Here is a 20,778-nt window from a genome sequence, read left to right as displayed (position 1 = left end):
AAATTAACATATATGATACGAGGAATATAAATGAGGTATTACTCTTTAAAATTGATATTGATGGTGATTATATTAATTCTACTTCATACGTAATTTTTAAGATAGATGAAGGGGATTATTTAATAAACTTAGATATATTTGTACATTGTATTCTTTAGCACAACAGAAATATCAAAACTACTTTTGTTGAAATTTTGCATGGGTACCTAGGAAAGATATAAATTCTATATGTATTTACATACATACATAAAATCACGCCTCTTTCCCGGAGGCGTTACAAGGCATAGGCAGATATAGGCAGGCCTGCCTTGCCTGCCTATATGTATTTATTTTGAATAATCACCTGCAAAGCCCATGGCAAAAGCAAGTACAGTATTAACATGAAGATTTTTTAAAGGAAACATGAGGATAAAGTTGGCATTTTCATTTTCATAGCTCTGTAGACTTTGTCGGCCCTTTGTATATGCAAGCGAAATAAGTTTTATTATCTATGTAGCAATAACTTTCCTTTTTTATAATACAATACCAAAATCTCCAGCCGATTAAGTGACTAGACTATTCTTAGGTAATTCGAGCTTTGCTACTAAGTGGCGCGGTTGTAAACCGATAAAACGTTACGACGTACATTAACGGCTAATAATTCGTCGGTGACAATTTCGAAACGTCACCACACGGACGTTCCGTGAGATGGAAGATTAGTAACATTGACAGCAACGATAAGTTAAAACTTTTTTCTTGTATAACTATAATCGCGCGAAGAGATGGGAGAGCGTGATAAACCTTGTCAATATCATTACGACTGCCCAAGACGGGCTCAACAAGACTGTGGGCTACTTTCGGGTAATGAGAGTTTTTATCTGTAGATGTTTTACATGGACACGTCTTGTACCTCGTTTGTTTTGAGTACAAGTTCTGTTCAAGATTAATTTCTTGTTAGTACATTGACATAAGTCTATGTTTTTATAGCAGTTAAAGTCTTACCGATACAAATATCTATTTTGTTTTTGGATAGAATAGATTCCATGTCATTTTTATAGTAACTATTAGTAGTTTGTTGTAATTATAGTTTTAACAATTAAGAAGAGCTGTTGGTGCAAAACACTCATACCAAACGTTCTTCAATCTTTCTTTTAGCAAAGTCAACCCTTTTATATATCTTTCTATACTTTTCTTTTATTTGTTTGTCAATGATTTATATGACAGCTTATCATTAGTACAGACAAAACTTTCTAATCCGTTAAAAACTGTTTAATTAAAGCTAGCTTAAGTATCAATTTGTGTTAGTTTTATGACCGAGGTATCTTAATGTCGCCAGTTTTGACTTTTTGACTAAACCTATAAAATGCGTAGTTAAGAAATACCTAACTATTTTTATAAATTTAATATTGTGTTATTCAAAAAGTCTTTACTCTGCCAATTGCAATCTGATTCTGACAGCTATTATAAGAATAAAAGATCGGAAACATTGGATTGGAAACTTGTTTAAAAAGGAATTTCCTGTTTACATGGAAGTCTGTCGCAAAAGCTGATATTGAAAAAAAGTTCTGACGTTTTTCATTTAGTGTCTCGTATTCAGTTATTGATGGCGCCAAATGCTTCGTTTGGAACTAATTATGGATTCCTCCCCCGTTTCCTCATACTACCTAAGACTAAAAAATGAACTACAATATTGTGTATCCGACATGTTTAAATGTCATCGGAGGCGTGGTAACTCAGTTTGGATTTGGACGCAAACTAGTTTTATAACTAGTTGCATTAATTTACATAACACCTATGCATCATAGTGGCCTGGCAATATTAATAGGTTTACATAGTCAAGTGCACTCCATTGAACATTCTCAAACACGCCTTGTGGACTAACGCACAACAAATATATGCGGCAGGTGTCCCCTATTTACATACAATTTCCAAAGACATACACCAATAACTCCTTCTTTAGCATTAGATCCGGTGTGATAGGTGTTATTGATGCATTATTATTTATATTTACGTCCGTAAATATTCTTAAGACGAGTTCATTATAACAATTATATAAGTATTTATATTAAAATACTCTATAAATTGAATACTTATCTAATTGTAAGTAAGATGTGAAATATTACAGTTATTTTTTATTTCTGAATCAATATCATTTCTTTCAACATCAAATACTCAAGAATCAATAAGTGTTAGGTCCAACAAACAAACACTAACTAGACTCTTAAATAATAGCCATCCAATTTTGAGAAAGACAGTTATAGCTCTAGAACAAGCGAGTATTGATGAGAAGCCCACGCCTAAACTTTTGTTCAGTTGTCAGCTTTGTGTAGGAATGCAAAGCGTTGTGACATATTATTAGATTCGTTTTGAGTTATCGTAATGGTATTAAGAGGGTTAGTCTTCATAAATATGGAAACATTTAACTTATTATATTTAAACCGCTTATTAGTCGTATTTCTTTGGCTATTACGCTCGAAACTTTAGTAGTTACTATAACAAGTTTTATCGTAAACCGAAGGCCGGAACAATTTTGCATTTAACATTAAAAAAGTACTTAAGAGATTACTTATAAAAGACATTTGACAATGATCGTGATGAAAGTGATGAACATAATAAAAACACCAATACCAGTTTAATTTTATGCCAAAATCAACTTAATATATTGGATTAATAATCGTTGTATGAAGTTTGCGCATGGGAAATGTTAGGCAAACAATAGTTGTAGGCCACCCTTGTCGACGGGGCTGCGCCGCCCACAACGAGTCGTGATGGGTACTGCCTACTGCAAGTAAACGTGGGGCTTAAGTCAAGGCATAAATTAAAGTTTATGAAATTAAGTATGTTCTTACTCGTTGCCACTATGATAATGAGTTCACGCACATGTCGTCTATATAGACAACAATGAACGACAATGTAGGCGTATTTAAATTTTAAATCATTGTAAATACTTTGCTATAATAATGAACTAACCTAAATATTGGTTCGAATACACGAAAATTATTAAATATTCATGAATTCTTGAAATCAATCCTGAATGACAATCACAATCGTATGAAACTCTGCATGCAATTATTTTATTATTTTTATAATCACGTTAGTGATTTGGAACAAGATTTAATCCACATCCACACTATTAATAAAGGGAAAATATTTGTATGTTCTAACGAATAAACTCAAAAAACTACTGGACTGATTTGCACAGATAAAGAACAAAGCCTATCTCCTTTTTCTGAAATTTCCCACTGGACGAAAACTAGTTATTTATGTGCACATTGTTGTGATATTGTATGTTATTGGTTAAATACTGGTATCAAATATTTTATTATGATGCGCTCGTCATAATTAAATATTTAATACCAATCAAAATCAATTTCAGCCAAGTTACTCGCTGTTATACCAGCCATAACTTTACCCCCAGTAAGTTTTATACCCACTCGCTGATATCTCGACCGATGCGCACAGAATACCAATAAGAGGTGTAAACTAGAAATAAAATACACACGAAATACACGTATATTATTGCAACACTATCTTTGACGGTGATGTACTGCTATGAAATTCGAATATTGTTTCTCTCTATATGTCGATCTTATTTGATGTAATCAAAATGGAATGTTATAAAGAATATATCAAATACATGAAGACTGTGTATTTGATCTTATGTTGAATTACTATTTATGTTGTAACTATGTTTGAAAATAATATTTTAGTTGATATTTAAAGCGAATGTAGGTTCAACCTTATATTTGATCTTACGCTAGAACTTTAAAAAACACGCTTCCCTATCACCTGAGAACTGTACGAGTATGTGAACGCGTTGGCGTCTTAGGTCGCGTTATCGTTATTAGCTTTATTATTTCGGGGGACGTCTTTATTGTGCTGTAAATATTTTATTCAACGATAAGAGCCATCTCTTGATAAAACAAATTGATCGAGGAATAGAGACCGGAGCTTTGGAAGGTTTATGAGATACGTGGGTGGGTTTAATTGATACGGTGAGATTGTGCGAACGACGCCGCTCATATATTAATATTTAACGTCACTGTTTAGAGGCCTAATGCATAATTATTCCGATAAGCCCGTACACTGTTAGAACAATGAAACCTGCGCATATACCCCTGTCTGATTATGCGTAAGTACAAACTGATAATTCCTGTTGGCATACAAGCAATATCCAATGTTGTCTTAAACATATTAGAACGCCTCCAAAATCAATATGTTTAACTAGCAGCCAGTGAGATGTAATTTCCTTTCATACGCCTATAGTAGTCCCGTCTCATCGTAGCCCAGAGCGTTTCCTCGACTCCAGTCATGAAATAAGTCGGGGGCTTTATCTCTTCCTTTATCGAAACATTACGCATTCACCCTTTTATTATAAGTTTGTATATCAAATATGGTAGCAGAATTTTTATTAGAATTTAATTAAGTGAGCGTTGAAGCGCAATGCGTCAGCCGCGTTGAAATTAGGGTTGTGAGAGTTGAGAGAGTCTATATTGTTCAGCATAATGCTGAATAAAGCTGTATTAAATGTTCCTTAACCCTAATAGCACGTTATCGAACATCTTATGTTTTATTCAGAGAAGATTAGAGGTGGGCGCGCCGAACGCGTGCCGAGTAGGATTTTTCTTAATGTTAATATCCGAAAAGCATTTCAATATGAAAATCGGCTCGAATTAAACACAGCGGGGTTGCTAAGCCGCTCCGACTGTACGAAACAAAGTTATTAAAGTGTCTGATGATTAATTAAACGTTGAATTGATTTCGGGAGCATTCGCCTCTTGCCTCTTCAATTTATTATTTGTTTATTTAATAAAGTATTCAAATACCAGATTGGTTTCGGTAACATTTCCCTTTGATGTATGCTGTTGATATAACATATACCGTTTGATATAGATTTTTTCACATTTATGAAGAATTTAAGTTATCAATTTCAGTTGTTGGGCAATCTCACTTTTTATGTCGTAGTTAAGATATTTATAGAGGAAAATTATAAAACATATTTTTATACCAATTTCAATGTAAAATGATGTGCAGACTCGTCGGTAGATAAGTGTATAATATATTTTATTCAAAAAAATTATATTCTTAGACAAAAAATATACAGAAAATATCTTAATATATATGACAATCGCCTGTAAACCTATTGTACTTTCTTTCCTTCAACATGGATATTAATCGAAATTTTTGAGAAAATAACAAAGCAATGATCCTATACAACATAGAAAATGGCTTCTAATTACCCAACCATCCAGAATACGTGGAGCGTAACCGAATACAAATTAAAAATAATGACTGTCGGTGTAATATTTTTATGGAATTCGGAGCTACAAAAGGACGAGTCGCGGCTCGAATCGATGGCCGCTGGTCGGGCAGCTGCAGAATGAAATTATGAGCATTTTTATCCGGCGAGGCCGCAGTTACACCTGCCCGGCCGGCTCTCCACGGCCGCGATTGACACCGAACAATAGTTCGATCGCAGCCGCATGAGAACTTATTATTGGCCCTTCATAAGATAGGCCATTCATTTTTATACATCTTCTTACAATCCTGGCCATTAACCGAGGCGTGTGGGCAGTGGGCTCGCAGCTAAATAAAACTATTGTTGCGCCCAACAAAACATCCAAGTGAACATCTTCATAAAACGACGTCTCAGTCTACTCTATTGTTACGAAAGGTTACGTTCCCGTCGCCGAAGCGATATTTTAGACGTGAATTTATTGCCAATTTCAGGGAATGTTTACCAAAAAGTGAGTGAATAGGGAGGCGAGTGAATTACTTATTGTAATGAAATAAAGGCGACCAGATTGAAAGCGTCCGATGAAAGCTGACGTTCACCCGAGTTTGATGGTAATGATTTATGGCGACAGAAGCAAGACACCATTTTAACGCGCTGAAGCTAAGAAAGATAAACGCTGGAACAAGGACTTCGTGGAACCAGCGAAATGCATTACAGTAATGCCAGCATCCCATCCAACCTAAGATCTGGGCGTCTCAAGGAGAGTGTAACAAAAATTCATGTTTTTATCAACATACACTTTTCAACATACAAATAGCGTCCAACCTCAGTTAACCGCAGGTGTGAACAAAAACGTTCCGCTGAAAAGCCGACCAAACCGCAAACTCGTTTGCAGAGCAATCATCTTTGTACATGGTTTTCTATATTTAGACAACCGTAGAGAACTGGATTATTGCAAGGTGCAAGATGTCCACGCGTCGCATTCGTATTTTTAATTGGAGACACGACAGATTAGGTACCATGTATCCTGTTCGAGGAAAACGCGTTCGTGATACACGAAACAGCCAATTAGTAAACAGTCTGAAATGTACAATATCATTACGCGAATGGACAAAATTAAACGTACGGCGTAGAAACTAAATCGTCTTCTGTTAACGACAGTACAGCGCTAATGATTGTGGACCGCTGCATTCGGGGGCGAAACTGAACCTTCCGGTTATGAGACTGTATCGCGACGGCGGGATAACGTGCTTTTGATCAATAAAAAATCAAGCATTTAAACTTTTCTGAATTTGATGAATTTCACGAGCTGTTTAATCTCTAAGTATTAATTTTATACCTACTCGTATGTACGAGTATTAACGTCCTGATTGGTATGCTTGAAGCGGCAGCCCTTTCTATCACGAAAATAATATATCCGCTCATATTTAAAATAAAACAACATTAGGATTTAGAATCACGTTGACGTCATTCATCCTGTCCAAAATCGCTTTTTTAATCAGAAGTGAGTCGAGCAGTTAATATTCGCGATGTTCACGACGCGGCGTGGCCGCACGGCACGGCTCAAGACATCCGCCTTTTTAATATTCTTCACGAAACAAAGAATTATCTGGAAACTTTTCCCTTTAGCTTCATATTGTTTCTTTTTGGGGTGTCGCTTAGACAGTCTGTCAGTCAGTTTGGAATAATTCAGATTAAATACGTCCTCTGCGCGCCACCACCGGTGCCCACTGAATTCTAAGAGAAGGCGCCGCGCACCCTGTGGAATTGGAAATGAGTAAGGTTTATGTTTTATTTTAATAAACTCACATATTTGCCTTCAAAGTAAAAGCTTTTTATTTGATTTATTCTCTCGGGCAAACGAGTTCCTGTTACACGACGATTAGGGGTTAAAAGTTTGGTGCTCGCAAACGCAAAGTTGGGTTCGAGTTTCAAATACTCGTTGAAATACAATTGACCCTTTTATTGGCCAGCAAAGCATTGAACTAATCTAAAAGGTTTCGTTTGGCCACCTATTTATTTGTGTTGCAAACAATTCAATATAAAAACAGCAATTAAATTTGAACTGTCAAATAATATGAATTGATATAACAGAACATGACATTAGAGCATTATTGCAGAAAGTCAAAAATTAGTATTTTGAATTTTTATCTACTATCACCGAGAAGAATGGACTGACTGCGAACAAACTATAAGTAAATTCCCGTACTCAACCTGCGAGTGATGCAATTGAAATTATTCCAGTTCTGAATTTATATTTAATCATTGGAAATAGAAGTGTCTAGACAGAGAAGAACGTTGCTAAAGCAAAACAAATATAGAGCGAGCGAGATGCACGCACGGCCTATTGTTAGCGTGATACACCGCTGTAAATTCCACGCAAACTACCGTCTCTCGCATTTATCTCACTGCAATATAATCATTTCATATAATTATCTCATAAATATCAAAGCCTCTACGGTGAAATAAAAGAACGTTTGTTAATATTGATTAGTAGAACGTGTTTAGAGATTATTTATGTGATTATTGATGTGAATTAGCTTTACGCTTTGTCTGATAGCGGAATGGCCGCTATCTAAAGGTGTTTGTTGGTGATCGTCACGCGAATCGCTACCACAATACAAAGATATTTTTGTTGATGTCTTTATTTATAGGTAGTACGTGTTGTACACTGATAATGTGTGAGTATGAATTAACGTTTTACAATCGTCTAATGATAACTGGAAATTTAGAAACAAGACAAAATTTGTGCAGTGCCCAATTAGCTTGGCATGCACTAAAAACACTTAAAAACACACAATTCGAGTGTGTAGATTAAAATCTTATTATATTTATCATGGAAAAAAAACTTAAATTCTTTTCTCATTTATACTTTTATGAACATAACCAACACCTATGACGAAACTACACTATCGTAATTACCAAGCCACTGTAATATATTATCCTGTTCTGTATATAATTAAACAATTATGCATTGTGAGTCTTACTTTCTTCCAACGAAAGGTTTAATTAAGACGCATTGTCCGTCGAACCTGAGCGTGACTTCGCTTTTAAAAAGCTTCGGCCGGAGCGCTTCGAATCACTCAATCTAACGTGCGTGAGTAATGCCTTCTGTTTTGTTGCTTCTAACTTTTTAGACCAACAACTTTATAATAACGGATTCATGAAAAAATCTTATATCTTGTAAATAAAAATTATATAAGATTTTTAAAGACTTTACTTTAAACTCAACTTGAAACAGTAATACTGACTTGCCAGATCACAAATAGTATACCGTTATTCTTTGAATGAAAGAGTCAGACACGCTGCCGCTTCTTTATTGATTCGATGTTGTGATATTGCAATCCATTAGAATGTCTATTAATTCTCAAACAACAATAGCGTTCGAAAAGGCGCAGCATGTTTTCCATCTCGCACTTTATATTGTTGTTATAATTGATTTTTTATTTGTCGGTTGTAAGATTAGCTGAAAGCAAAATACGAAATAACGTTAAAAAGAGACGGCGGAATTCAATCAAGTCCTAAGCAAACACCGCTGAAGAAGCGAGACGTAGCGTAGACAGAAGAAAAACAAAACTGCCGAGCTCGATCAGCGCTTCTAAGGGTGAAGTAAAATCAAACTTCAAGCAAAAAAGGATGAGAATAACCCATAAATTACACCTGCCTCGATGAAATATAAAGAGGCGATATTGTTTTAAAAGTAAGTCCCGGGCGGGTGATTACGGCTCGGCAGCTAACCCAGACTTGGAATTCTGATAGTTTTTGCGCCGGTAAAAACTGATATTCCATTCGGTCGCGTTCCGTCCTCCGTATATTGAGTTAATGTCGGTCGTGATTGTGCGGCTGTCCTTTTTTCTTATGATGGGAGTGAGTGAGATGAAGTGTTGTTTCAACCGGGGTAGGTTCGAATCGCATTTTATGGTAAGTTGGCGAGACGGGCAGGTGCAACGCGTCCACCTGCGGCGCGGTCGAGCAAGATGCGATCGTGGGTACGACGACCGGACGAGTATCTCTACATAGATAAAGCCGTCCACATAATTCTCTATCCAATGCTACATAAATTAACAGTGATAACATGTAGAAATGCGAAAGGGATACTATTTGTAAACCTTACATTTCTAGATCGGTGGTGCAGATAGTTAAATCGTGACGAAGTTCTGTGGTGAAATCTATTATCCAGTTAATAGTTTCTAGAGCAATGAAATAAATTTATGAATCCACTTGTGTCAAATAATGAAATGTAATAATGCCTTATTTTATATTTTCAGATAGGTTTGAAAACTTCAACAATTTTATGTTTATTTCGAGAAGGCATTTATTAGTTTTTCCGCAGTATATTTCACAAACATAATTTTTGTGTTTATATTTTTCTTACGTCTGTACGTGATATTGTAGTAACTGAGCCCTAGAATATATAAAGTATGTAAATATATCACTCAAGCCAATGGAAAGCACAATAATTAACAAAACAACGTTGTCCTTAATTAAAATCGTAACAATGCTTTCGAAATCCCGAATACTGCATTATCATCTGAAAAGGTTTAAACAACTAAAACAAGTCTATCTATCAATCACCATTCCCTATCTAAACGAGCCCACTACGTACCATTATTATGCTAAGTAGAACCGGGAATTACAGAGTATACCGTAAATCTGTACATCAATATTTTAAACCCTATTCAGTTGTTTTAAGAGCGTCATCAGACATTCGGATAATTGAAGTAATGTACATCTAAATAAGGTTGCATTTCTATTAGCAACTTGTTAATACTGAATCGTGGTCATGTTAACATAGTATCATTAGAACTATTTACTATATCAAATAGGTAGTCCAGTAAATACTAGCCAATTCATATCAGCACAGTTTCTCTTGGGCTGCAAAATGGCCATTTGCATAAACAAGAACTGACAATATACACGCTTCATATGTTCAACAAAAATAGGTGCCGTTAGAAGTTACTAATGAAAATGACATAGAATAAATGTATAAAAAATATATATAAATTAATCAAACTAACATCTTTCGGGATAAAAGTCCAATTTTAAACCATGACTTTACCTGAAATGTAAAAAACAAAAGACAATTATAACCTTATCAGAGCTTTTTTAGAATCAATCTTGTTCAAATTTGGCAACACAAAAATTATATTGATTATACAGAGTTTTGCAAAAGAGGTTTCCAAACCTTACAAGAAAATTCCGACTTAAGTGTGGTATTGCTCAAATAAGGAAACACAAAACGAATATATATTATAAAATCGAAAATTTTAGGCATATTTTTAAGACGCATAAATATATCTCCGCTTTGGTATTTTTCTTAACAACAATATTGCCTGACATATCTAGTTAACTGTTTATTCCTTGAAAACGTCTTGAAAATAATGTCTGCAAAGTTTTAAGGGTTAAGTACTGTGGTGAGGCCGGTCCTAAGTTTGTTTGAAAACAAGATTTTAAAACATTTCTTGTTACATTTACATCAGTTGCAACAATCTTATTTATTTAAAATGTTTTGTAATGTAATATAGCTCAAGATGTTTTGTTTCTTGTTTTATTGACCATTTTTGAGGCCACCGGCCGATTATTTAGTATAATATTATATATCTAACCACTACGTTACCTTCTACCCACTAAGATTGCTAATGTGGCCCTTTCACCACAATGGGATCGAAGTTAATGAAAGAAAGACTTATCTCAGATTACATTTTAATCATTTTGTTCTATTAATAGTGGCGAATTCGTGCTTAATCTTGATTCACGCTGTAACCGGTCGTTTAGAAAATTAAACAAAATGACCGTGTTTGTTTAATATCACATGTTTTCAGTTTTTATTTTCACCTATTATCCATTTTTGAAATTTTCGAAATCAAAAGTTCTCGTCATAATTTCTCTGCGTTTTGTTATTACACCCAGTAAAGCCATAACAGTTAAAATAAATAATTATTTGTGATCATAATTTACTATCGTCCATGAATAGAACGTTAAATTACCTACGTTCATCGAAGCATAACAAAACGCTCTTAGAAAGACAAAATAATTTTTATTGCCCTAACGACTCGAATCTTATAAAATGACAGAGATTAATGGACGTTGAACACACTTTGATCTTTTATTGTAAATCGAGCATTCCTTAAGGTATTAATAAGACCTAACGCCAGTCGATTATTCTTTGACATGGAATTAAATCACAAGAATAGGCACGTCGCGTGTCGTTCTCGCGAAATGATCGCTTTGGAAATAAGCTAATAAAAGTACATAAGCATTTTAGAAGAGTTATTATTTTATTAACATAGATATACTACGGCTCGTGGGAGTTTTAAGCATTTAAATTTATAGAACATAACTTTTACTTATAATTTTAATTAAAATAACAAATCTCACTATTGGTGGTGACTATCGATATCTGTCGAAACGAAGCCTAAATCATTGAATGAAATCTGTCATACAAACAGTTAAAATACTTTTCGTTCCCGATGATATGAGACACTCCAGAATGAAGCCACGTACTTAAGCTAGCATAGGTAATAGTCATCTCTTAAGATAAGAGCTCACTGTATCCAGACATATTTCATACACGCTCGATCTTTCTCAAACGATAAATTACAAAAGCTATTACAGATTGTGATGGTTGGAGAATAACGATATAATTAGTTGCCCTTAATAAGAGTATAAATTGCGAAGTTCGCTAGTGGTAAGACAACGAAGCTCTAGCCGGTATTTTATGTTTCATAACCATAACGGAAAAAATAACTAAGATATTATTGTTAATCAAATATACTTAACTTTATAATTTAAGTACAGACTAATTGTAATTTGATGATAAATTTCCAACAAATATTAACCAACCGCAACAATTTGATTAACCATTTTAATTTATACAAGCTGAGCTCATAAATCCGACCGTAGAAGTAGTTGGTATATCCGGTATATCCGGAATACCCGGCGATCGGAAGAGGCGAATTCTAGCCGGATATTGAATATTGATCGCACACCCTTAACCCTGATGTATCGACGGTCGTTACCGGCCCTCTAGAGACGATAAAGGGATATTTGGCGATTATTCAATTGTGTTCGGTAAAAAACACAATATCGCCGAAGATGGGAGTCGACGGCCGCCGGTGATAGAACTATAATGACCCAAAATTCAATATTCGATGTCAATCTCGCCACGAACCGTTTCCGAATGCGGTTTACGATGCCAATTAGTTAAAACACGAACTTGTTGTGTCATCATTTCCGAGAAATCGTCGAACTAGTTCATTGAATGAATAAATCACTAGGGAATCGGATCCTTAAGTTGACAACGAACATGATTGTCATTAGGCTGTGTGAATATCGAGCCGTACGCCGCAACTCCACCAGCAGTGGAAACTATTAACTATTCAGACGTATTTGGAAGTAAGTATAACCTACAAAGCGCACTAGGCTAGGCTGTGCAAATAAGTTATTCATATCGACCATGTATATGTACGTGACTTGAGTTCTCACCGAAGCCTCTTGTTTCTCCTCATGTTACGCACCCCTGCCCGAAATACAATACGCTTTTCAATAAATATTTTATAAGAGAATTCCAAATAAACATTTCGAAAGTTTGAGCCGAAGAAAGTATAAATTGTCTTACATTAGCGGTTGTAAAACGCATCATTAAAATTATATTGTGGCTCTTAGTAAACATAAAACTAAACGAAACTGGCACCGTGATTTAAGTGCCGAAGTTTTGAACTGGCTGTCATAAAGTTGAGTGAAGTGACAACTTCTAAATTTTAATATGTACTTTGTATAGGTATATAATAGACTAGAGGCCTCGTTTCCACGCGACTTCTTACGCGTGGAAACTATCCCGCGGAAACTCCGGGATAAAAAGTAGCCTTTATGTTATTCTGGGTCTTCAGCTAACTACAAATTTCATCGTTATCGGTTCAGTAGTTATTGCGTGAAAGAGTAACAAACATTCATACTGACATACTCACAAACTTTCGCATTTATAATATTAGTATGATATCTAAACTAAGTCTATACCATGATTTCCATATAACTGTTGAAAATCCTACTACTATTATAAAGGTGAAAGTTTGTATGGATGTTTGTTACTCTTTCACGCAAAAACTACTGAACCGATTGCGCTGAAATTTGGTATGTAGGTAGCTGAAGACCCAGAAAAACATATAGGCTACTTTTTATCCCGGAGTTCCCGCGGGATTGAAAGGGTTTCCATGCGGACGAAGTCGCGGGCAGCCTCTAGTAAAGTAATATTTATCGTGTGTTATTAGTACATTGTAAGTCCTGGATTAGCTGTTGGGCTCCCATGACATGTTGAGGCGACACGAAAATGTCAAACAGTCTAATCCAAGTTAGAGATCTGGAAGCCGATGGCCGCTAATGCATGCGGGATTATCTCAACAGAAACAAATACGACACTTAAGCAAATCTGCTCTTACGCATCTTAATTTAAATTTATTATCAATAAATATATAAATAAACTGTGTTGATTAAAATTAAAAAATAAAATAAATATAACGCGAATATAACAAGGGACAAATTATAAAGATTGATGTTGCCTTAAAGTAAATTCTAGATACTTACTCAACTTAATATGTAAAAAGGCGACTAAGGGAAAGGCTTACAAACTTGAGATTCTTTTTTTAGGCGATAGGCTAGCAACTTGTCACTATTCGAATCTCAACTCTATCTTAAAGCCAAATAGCTGAACGTGGCCTATCAGTCCGCTGAGGACTGTTGGCTCTGTCTACCCCGCAAGGGATATAGACGTGATTATATGTATGTACTTAATATGTAATAATAGATATAAAAATATATAAAAAAAAAGAAAAAGAAAGAGGACAGCAGATTTTTGTCAATAAGACCCAATTTTTAACGAATTCACAAGTTTGGTAAAACAAATACCAAACCATGTGTTTCTTAAACATTCAAAGATAAGAGATACCGACTGTTCGAATAAAAGTAAAATGTTTATGAATGTAATAAGAAAGTTTGAAAATCGCCAACTTTTAACGCCTTCTCTCGGAGCGGGGATTACATGGGAACTGCGTTAGGTCACCGCTCACTTCTAGCGATAATGGAATAAAATTGTGAACTTTTTATGCCGCATTAATTTTTCGACGGCAGTAAGCGCCCGTTTGACAATTTGACGAGCGATGGCTTATAATTGATGTTGTAAAAAAAACAAATTCTCGTGATATATTTAAAATTTGTAATAATTTAAAATGCATGTCTATGGTGATTATTTTCTGCTTGTAACAGCCATTTCAATCACAAAGTCATATTAATAAAATTCACCTTACGCAAATACGTTTGAAGAATTGTTTATAAGAATTTATTAGAATACTTACAATAATGCTATTATTAGTTTCATAAATAACACACTCACGCGCCCTTACAACACGGATACAAAACAAAAATAGATCGCTCTGACAGACTTCCAATTAATCGTGATAATTGGAAAAGATGGTTACTTGCTAGTAAAAAATAGTTGGTATTTGTTTCACCTGCCGCGGGCAAAACTGGCTCCAGTTTCTGGTTCAGTGACGCCATCATGAAGATGTTAAGAATGTTCAAATGAGTCGAGTTTACTGGTACTACGTTAAATGCGAACGATTCGCAATTACAATACGCATTTTACATTTACGAGTAAAAACGAACATAAGCAAAATGCGCTGCAATATTTATTTAATTTCTTTTTTTTTTTGTTATTTGTTATTTTTTTATTTAGTCAAAACGCGTGCTTGTGAATTAAATCGTATATTAATAATAATTTGTACTTATATAATTTGATTTTTGATAACAATAATTTTTTTTAACATAAATAAACATAAATAAATTCCTATTCTGATTGCTCGACTCGTATCACTCGGCCATTTGTCTCGACCAAAGTAATCCATTCTAAGACGTTACGATCAGTGGCTTGGTTTATTGCACTGGTCATTTACAAAACCAATGTTGTAAACTATTTGGTCTAATAAACTTAATGTATTATATTGTAAAAAAAAAATTTATTAAGTATAACAAGTTAGTTCCGGTAAGAATTATTGTTCAAAGAAACTGTAATAACATCGTTAACATTATTTGGTTAGCTTTGTATTTGATTTTAAAAAGGTTTATGTTATGACTGACTGTTAGTTATATGTTAACTTAATTGTAATATCCAGGGATGTAGGTACCAACACCTAGTTAAAATAATTTCAATTCAGGCAATGTAAATAATACCTATTTATGTACCATTGTTGAATGTTGAATTAAAAAAATACCAATTCGGAGAACATGGTCGACTCTACAATAATTCAACTATGCGAATGCTAGATTATAGTTATTTAATATTTATTTTAATATAAATGGAGTTTATGAGAAAAGTGTATTAATTTTGATTTGATTGTAAACGGTATATTAATTTTGAATTACAATTTTTATGATTATTGAACTTTGAAACAAATATTTCATTCACATCGGTAAATTATAACTGTTGTTTCATATTCATATTAATAAAAAATAAGTAACTTACTTCTAATTTAATATAATTTTGACCATTGACCATAACCTACAAACTCAAATGCCTAATGTCTATTCACTCTCTTGCTTTGAAAATCCCTATGATGTAAGGGCATAGGGATTTATAACATCAATGTCCACTTCATAAGATAACTTTAAAATAAATCTATACCGTATCATAAAGGCATTACCATCTTACGCACAGCGTAGTCAAAGGCAGAGTCTTCTATTACCACCAATTAGAGGACCGGCCGGCGGACTTTGATGGCCGTTGTAAAAGAAAATTGATCTGACGACGGACCGCCCTGCCCGCTTTTCATTTGACCGGTCAATCAATATATCAAGAATACCTTTCTATAATCAAAATTTAACGTGGCAGGATGATAGGGATAATCTTAATTTTTTTTTCCATAATCAAATGTTAACCATACCTTAATTTAGACCAAACCATAATTTTTTTTTGTACCAGTCAATAAATATTTCAAGGCAGTATTTACCTCCAAAAAATAACATAATATTTTCAAGATTTATTTGTTTTATACATAGATACCAAAATATAAAATAGGAGCCGGTTATTTAAGCAATCTTAGCGAATAGCTGTTAAATTCCGTTTGGTTAAATCTTCAAATTACTTTACAAACTACGAAAGTTTAGTGTCAATGTGTACAATATTTATTACATACGGACAAAATTACCTGCGTTTAAAGGGGCTGCCACGTCTCACTTTGCTGTAAAGTCAACAACTAGTTTTCCAATTAAAATTTCAGCGAGTAAGACCGAGTGCTGCCGTAGTTTCACAAAGTTTGCCAACGGTAAAAATTTTCTTAAACGAAACATGCTTTTACTTAAGTTTAAACAAAAACATCGGTAACTTGTTTATTGACGTAAAACTATAGAAGACAAGCATTTAGATGTTAAAGTTATTTTATAAGTACCTTTGAATGCAAACTATAAAGAAACTAAATACTCAGACAAAGTAGCTTCAGGCAAAACATTTTACTTCTATCGCCAAATTTATTACCTAACTACTTAAACCATCCTTACTTTCTGATTTGTGAAGATTTTTTCTGACAGCATAATATTAAATTCAGCTTGTACTGTCTGATGTTACAATGCAAAGATGAGTAACAACGTGGGACAAGTGCATTCAAATAAACCTTCCCATTCTTAAGAGTAACCTATTGACCCTATGATTTCCAATTCGCGATAGTTTTTTAGTCTATTTATAAAAATATATCATTGATCTGCTTCTCTTTTTTGTATTTTCGTTCGACTTAATTGCAAACACGAAAAACTGCTTCCAGTCTCATTCCACATCTACCTACCCAATAAATTGTAATAAAAAATTGTTCCCGAAATTTTGGTTGAATTAAATTATGTACGCATCGGCAGCAAACATAATACGAAAAAGATACTTCTGAAGATTTTTTGCTCCAAAAATTCTCTTGAAAAGCGCCCAGAAGTAATTTGGAAAACAAGACGCGAAGGTCAGATGGGTCGCTTCGCCTCAGTACATCCGTTACCAATATTTCCTACAAATAAATGGACTCAGCGTCAAAGTTCGCAGGTCACATTTTCTGACGTTAAATACTTATCTTGAATATTCTTGGACGTCTGAAGTATTTATTTTGTGATAACTTCTTTCGTGTTGAACTCCGAACTCGTTACTGGTTCGCCTTTGTATTTGGTTGTTTCCTATGTCTTGTTTATGAGTACTAACGTTCAAGTCCTCTTATTTATTTTTAAATTTGTAGTGTTGAGCATTAACTTTTTTTTTACAAATGTATACTAACTCAAATCAAAACTTCAATATATTTAATGATCGCACTTTGATAATTTTTTCTGTAGTAGAATTGTTTTATCGAAAATATTTTCAAAAAGTTTTAACTACAAACCCTGAACACGAAAAATTCACTGCAATATCCTCCTTCCCAACCACAAAGTACACACGTAGTTTGTAAAACAATTTGAACAGGACATCAAAAAGTCGGTATAAAACATAACGGGTCTTCGGAACGCTCGGCGGAGCGTGTAAGTGGTCAGTATGTGCTATATCTAGGATCAGGATGAGTGGAATTCCTGCTCTTGGAAGCTGGCTTATGGCTGTAGTTGCTTACCTACAGACTAGAACTAACAATTTAACCCACGTAGACTATGTGTAGTGATCATAGCCGTCAAAATGCTATGATTTTATATCGATTTGTAAGATATCGGCAAATTAACCGTAAATGAATTCGAAATATTATTTTAACATTTCCTTGTTATTTATTTATTTACAGTTACATCATAAACCCCACAGTTGGCTAGTATCTAGATAAATGGATTCTAAACCGTCAGCTAAAATGAAACTTAATGGGAGCAAAGCCCCAGGCAAGAGTTAGTTATGTATAATTACACGTATTTTTTGCTAAGGGATCATTTTGATTGCCACGAACCGTCATATTTTATGATTTATTATCCAAAATTGGAGAACTTATAGCGCTACAAATCATTGCTAACAATAGTTTAATGCACTTTAATTCAGGTATCAATTATATTAATTGTAAGTGGAAAATATAAGTGATTATTATTTTTCTTAGACGTGATAAATGTTTCATTTTTACGTGCTTACAGATATTTTCATATCTCCATTCATTCTTATACCAAAAAAAAACTCGCTTGATAACTAAACCATTTATGAAAGATATAAATTACTTGAAATGAAAAAGTTTATATAAGGAAGAAATCGCAAAATCTGGAAAATGGAACAAAAACCAATTCCACGGATGGTTAGTCATTAAAGTTAGGAAGTTTTTCGGGTATATTTTATGTTAAATAAGACATAAATCAGTTGGAATAACAGAATTAAGTTTTCAGTTATTATTAGCCCCGTAGCATGGCAAGTGCGACACCGTTTATATCGCGCGAAAAATTATCGATGTTTCACATTTTACTATGACACGGGACAGCAATAATTCTACGAGGGCCGGTGAAACTTAGTACTGAAAATACTTATGAAAAATCAACCATTAAAACGCTATAAGTAAAACAACATAGAACTAAATTTAAACCGTGTAGTACCTACATTAAAATTGAATTTTAATTGATGTAGTTTTAATTTAGATACAAACCTATTTTGTAGGCACTGGTCATACTTTTACCATTATAATTTAATTAAACATTGTAATGTTTGTTGAATTAATTATGAAATGTTAAATAAATAAAATATTTTCATATTTTACATAGATAAAGCCAAGTAAATAGTCATAAATTTATGTGGTACAAAAATAACTTGATAATACAGATTTTAGTTACTAACATAAAAGGAAGCGGCTCTAGCAGCAGGTTTGAAATGTCGATAAAAACGAGAGAATGTACTGAATTTGTTATAAAATTTATGTTAAAAATAATAACAATAAAAGCTTCATCTGTAGGTATCATAGTTACCTATTTCATACTTATTGAAGTTTCTATAACTGTGAAAGTTTTTGACTTTTATTTTATTAATGACAATTACTAATCTTCTGAATGGATAAAACTTTACAGTAATAAACATAAAATAACAGAAGACAAGTCACACGCAAGTAAATCCACAGGCAGCCGCTATTCTTAAGAGATTTCTACAATTCATTTGTTTTTAATTCCACACTATTTAGCTACAAGCCGTAGCAGCGTAGCACAATTTTTCAAATAGTTTATCTCTGAAAGTTGTATTTAAAATCAAGCGGACCCCAGGATCCGAATTAAAGTAACGGAGGGTACAACTTGAAACACTTAGAAATGAGATATTTATAGGTTTTTACTGTGACTATTTCTGCTTTACTTTAAGCTAAACACTACATACAGCTTAAACTATTATAGAATCATGCATTTTGTTGTAATTTTATTTAAGTAGGTACTACAACATATAACCAGTGCAATTCTCAAAAAGTTTTATGATTTCATAATAAGCACGTGTAAGTAAATTCAAATAAATCTAACTGAACAAACAAATGACTATCTAAAAAGAGCCGGGATGTGATAAGACAGAATAACTGCCTTTATCAGAAGGCAATAATTCATGAACGACTGATATATCCAACCATTTACATCAATTAATTGTCATATCACAAATAACAAACGAAATAGACCACTCTACTCATTACAAAACTGTTAATTAACTAACAGGTTAGTAATTACCTAAATACATACCTTATATTTTCATGAAGTGGTAAAAAAATTATAAAAGTCCAATAAAAATGGCGGTCACAGAAAAAGGTTCCACAAAACACTTTTAAATCCAGTTCGAACACAACACTTAGTATGTAATGATTATTTTTTAATTAATGTTAATTGCGCGATCGTTCGCTTCGCGTGCGGTGCGGGGAAGACAGAGACGTGCACTCTCTCCGGCAGCTGACCGACAACTGCTCGCGGATAGCTTCAGTATTTCTAAATATACACCCCCGACGCGCCGCGCACCCTACGGGCGCAACGCGTGTACCATGCAATTTTCTATAAATTTTCGCATAAGCTCTGAAGCCGGGCTGTCAAAAGCTGTTTTTACTGAAAACTTCGGGTGCACCAGCTGTAATTGAATTATATGTAATGCGGTGTTTTGGATGAGAATTAATGCTAGGAAGGTAGATTTCATATTGAGTTTTATCTGTTTAAATTATTCGTTAATTTTTATGCGTGTTTTAGACATAACCACTAACTTGTGCTTGTTTAATATCGATATTCCTTAGTTCCCACGTGAATTTTTTTTTTTAACACACATATTACTCAAGTTGCCTAAAGGATTAATTGACTTTCCAAATGTAGGTATACAGATCCTGGAAAGCAGACTAAGATTACCTCCACATCAAGGTCCGGTCAGACCAAGGTAACTATTGTCAGGACAATGCTAAGCCGAGTGGGTCTTAAGTGGCTTATTTGTAATTAATTGTCGTCTACACAATCCTTGCTAACTTGTTACGGGCCAGTTTAAGTTTAGTTAACAATAGCCGCCCTTTTACTATCAACTAACTTTTGCCTACGGTTTTGCTTTTACTTAAAGTTGTTTATCGCAAAAAGCACAGAAGATCACAGGACTTTTAATATGT

The 20,778-nt window shown here is 34.0% G+C and overlaps 1 protein-coding gene across 1 annotated transcript in view; it reads right to left on the bottom strand.

Annotated features, from left to right (window-relative positions):
* Positions 1–20,086, bottom strand: part of LOC106138164 (leucine-rich repeat neuronal protein 2) — a 62,164-nt gene extending 42,078 nt beyond the window's left edge. Inside the window, exon 1 of the mRNA XM_013339220.2 lies at positions 19,886–20,086. The gene's annotated coding sequence lies outside the window, so the exon portion shown is untranslated. The remainder of the gene's footprint in view (positions 1–19,885) is intronic.
* Between the last annotated feature and the right edge of the window lie 692 nt (positions 20,087–20,778).

The sequence above is a fragment of the Amyelois transitella genome, chromosome 3, assembly GCF_032362555.1.
Source record: "Amyelois transitella isolate CPQ chromosome 3, ilAmyTran1.1, whole genome shotgun sequence".
NCBI lineage: Eukaryota > Metazoa > Arthropoda > Insecta > Lepidoptera > Pyralidae > Amyelois > Amyelois transitella.
Note: the sequence above shows the minus strand (reverse complement) of the source record. Positions and strands in the feature narration are given on the sequence as shown.